The sequence below is a fragment of the Phalaenopsis equestris genome, unplaced genomic scaffold (assembly GCF_001263595.1).
Source record: "Phalaenopsis equestris unplaced genomic scaffold, ASM126359v1 Scaffold000054, whole genome shotgun sequence".
Taxonomy (NCBI): Eukaryota; Viridiplantae; Streptophyta; class Magnoliopsida; order Asparagales; family Orchidaceae; genus Phalaenopsis; species Phalaenopsis equestris.
The window spans coordinates 303,940-307,318 of record NW_018164496.1 but is presented as its reverse complement, the minus strand read 5'-3'; the positions used below and the strand labels follow the sequence as shown (position 1 = coordinate 307,318).

Genomic DNA, 3,379 nt, shown 5'->3' with positions numbered 1-3,379 from the left:
TATATATATATATATATACATATGTATATTTATTTATTTATTTATTTATTGAAAATTATAAGTACATTTTACCCTAAAAATGGAGCAACGAAATCATGCCTTTTTTTCCAATTATTTAAACTTATCCTTATATGATTCTTCTTGTAAATTTTTTTACTCTTATTATTTAACCTCCTTATTAATTAGAGAAACGACCAAATCAACTTTATTCTTTCTAGTCCTAGCAATTTCCTGCTCCTAGCATTGTAAATAACATTTCACTTCTCACTTTTATGATTAAATAGTGACTATATTGTCACTAATAAAAATATGATTATCATTTGATATTTATTTCAATTTATTAAGGCATTTATTTTGACTGCACATATGAAAAGAAGTAACAACCTGATTATTCTCATTTTATAAATTAAAAACTTGTCATATTGTAATCTATAAAACTTAATTTTAAGTACGTAATAGATTGTATGTGATATTATTCTAAGTTATGAAAAGAATATATTATTAACCATCATTTACATCAAATTTGAGATACTGGCAACATGTTAGCATTTAGTGCTTTATTTAAGCTTAGGCATTAATTCATTCATAAAACTACCACCTTGTGTCTTAAAAAGTAATTTAAAAGATATATTTGTATAAAAATTCTTTTGCTAATAATCCCACAACAGAATCATCAAATGCATAAGTGAAATATAAAAATGTTCTTCAAACCAATCCACTCTATTGTACTAAGAATACGATTGGCTCTATTGTAATAAGAATATGAATACGATTGGCAATATCCTTGAAATAAATTCAAATAATTATCATATTATCAATCCATCGAAATAAAAGGAGCATTATTTGAGAAATCAACCATTTACTTCCGACTATCATTATTTCAAAGATATAGATATATATTTAAAAAAGTTCTGATTCAACTTAAATGAATTGAGGTCATTCATTATAGAAATGCATGGGATAAACAAATAGCAACATTCAATATTTGATATCTCATAAAGAACGAAGAATAACCCTTTTCCTGATCGTATTATTTATCTTAATCCTACCGAAGCTGTAAGAATCGATTATTGAAAATATATATATATATACAAACAATGATTAAAACTTTTTAAGTTTTAAATAATACTAAAAAACAATCACAGATGAATATTATGACAAAATAAGTTATCCAGAAAGAAATTTCAGCATTTGTAATTGCAGAATAATTTTGGTGTCGAAAGAAATTCCATCTTACCTAAATTTTGCTTTTTACATTGATACTTACCAAATATTACATATCACATAAAAAATACCAACATATTAACTTTTAAAAAGTGAAATACACCTTTTCATGCATGGGTAAGGTTGCATATATGTAAAAATTGAGGCTTAGTTTGAATCAATTTAGGCCAAACCAAACTCGGGTTTAGTAGGACCATTATGTATTTAATTCCATTTACTAAGGGGATGCCCCAACCACCATAAGGATTGTTTCCCTTATAAATCGATCAAAAAAGGTCATTAGAAGCACTGCTAAACTACCTTTAAAAAGACAAAAAGGTGATGGATCGAGAAGGCTTCTCATTTTCCTATTATAGTGGCGCTTCAAGATGAGCTAAATATAACAACCTAGGTTTTGTCCATTATGATGAGTGTTATAAATGGTAACAAGGCAATCTTTTACTTTAGAATATGCCAAACCTTAACTCAAATCCAGTATGGCGATGATAGACTATATGGTGGTAGGCATGTGTTCTTGACACCAAGCAACCTTGATAGCCTTGAATGGAGTAAAGGATGTCAAAGGGAGACCCCCCAACGGCTTAGCTGCTTGAGGTGCTCCTGCATAATCTCTCTTGTGCTCTTTCTAAATATGGGACTCTCAGCATTTGGCTAACCTCCTATTGTGCTCGGAACATCGAGCCACTGAGAGGCATCACTTGGAAACAAATGGGTGGCATTAGACACTTTAAGGGGCTGCTTGATTAGCTGCAAAAGGGGTATATTGCATTCCTTTTGCAAGAGTCTTGAGAATTCAAACGTTATTTGGAATTTGATGGATTTGACTGAATTCCAAATACACAACTCCATTTATAGTGCCGCTTTCCGAACCCGCTGCTTGTTGCCTAAAAAATGTCCCCCCCCGACACTTGCAGCAAGTCGCGGCCCACCAACAGCAGACTGACCCAAGCCACCAGCCGGCAATTTCTTGCAGATGTCATTGCCGCCTACTGCAGCCGACGCTTATCACTGCCCACTGCCACCTGTAGCCGTCATTGCTCACAAGCCACCTCTAGCCCCCGTTCCAACCCCTACTGCTAATGCCTATATTTGACATTAAATTTAGTTCTCTTTAAACCAAACAAGAATATGTAATGTCCTAAATTTATTTTACATTGAACAGAACACCTCCAAAGTATTCCGACTACAATACATTACTTCTATAATACATTAATTTTTTAGCTTACCAAACAGCCCCCAAGTCATTAACAGCTACTGTATATCTTTTGTTCACCCAGAACTAGGAAATTGAGGAAGTGCAAAGCGCAAAGATGAAAGTTTAAATAGGGCTAATCATGGCTGGATCAATAAATCCTAGAATGGTTTAAACTTGACTCATCATAGATAATCCAATATCATTTTACTTCAATCTGGTTTAACCAAAAATGGACAATTCAAGGAATTTTGTGCTTGGGCATTTTCTTGCTGGTTCAATGCTACTTTTGGAACTCATGCCAGCAGCATGCAACTCTCATGAACATAAATATTACAAAGGATGGGAAGAATTCATGATTTCAAGAGTAAGGGCTTATCATTTAAATCAGTATAATGTATTTATCAGCCAGAACTGCTACTAGTACTCCTGAAAAAACCACTAAACACTACTTCGCTATCTCATGATTTTCTAAGGAAATGAGGATTCTTTAATGAAAAATCTAAATTATAAACAGGAAAAAATTACAATAATACTATAACGCTATGAAAATTAAATATAGATGCATGGTAACTTACAAGCTCTTGCTTTCTAATTATGTAGATGATTCATTAGCTTCATAAAATGTGCTTCATTTTTCTTCATAAAGTAAATCCATAATAAACATCTAGATCATTTTTTTCTCACCAACGATTTTTTCTTAAAACAGAAAGAAAGCATTTGGAGTTCTAGCCGATTGTAAAACAATCGTAAGAGAAAATGACATTCTAAATGGAATTCACAATGCCAAAATTTCTCGACCAACGAGGGATGACCAAAAGCGCACCTTCGGGAGATCGGGGCAGGTGAACGGTGCACTTTAGTGGTGTCCAGCTGCCGCGGCGTGCTGCTGCTGGTGCTCGAGGTGGCGACGCTCATGCGGCAACGCAACCAGGTAGGAGAAGATCATCCCGCCGATGCCGC

At 33.6% G+C, this 3,379-nt stretch overlaps 1 long non-coding RNA gene across 1 annotated transcript in view; it reads right to left on the bottom strand.

Moving 5' to 3' along the window:
• Nucleotides 1–3,378, bottom strand: part of LOC110019237 — a 36,290-nt gene extending 32,912 nt beyond the window's left edge. Inside the window, exon 1 of the long non-coding RNA XR_002293438.1 lies at nt 3,243–3,378. This is a non-coding gene — a long non-coding RNA (uncharacterized LOC110019237). The remainder of the gene's footprint in view (nt 1–3,242) is intronic.
• Nucleotide 3,379: the final 1 nt, after the last annotated feature.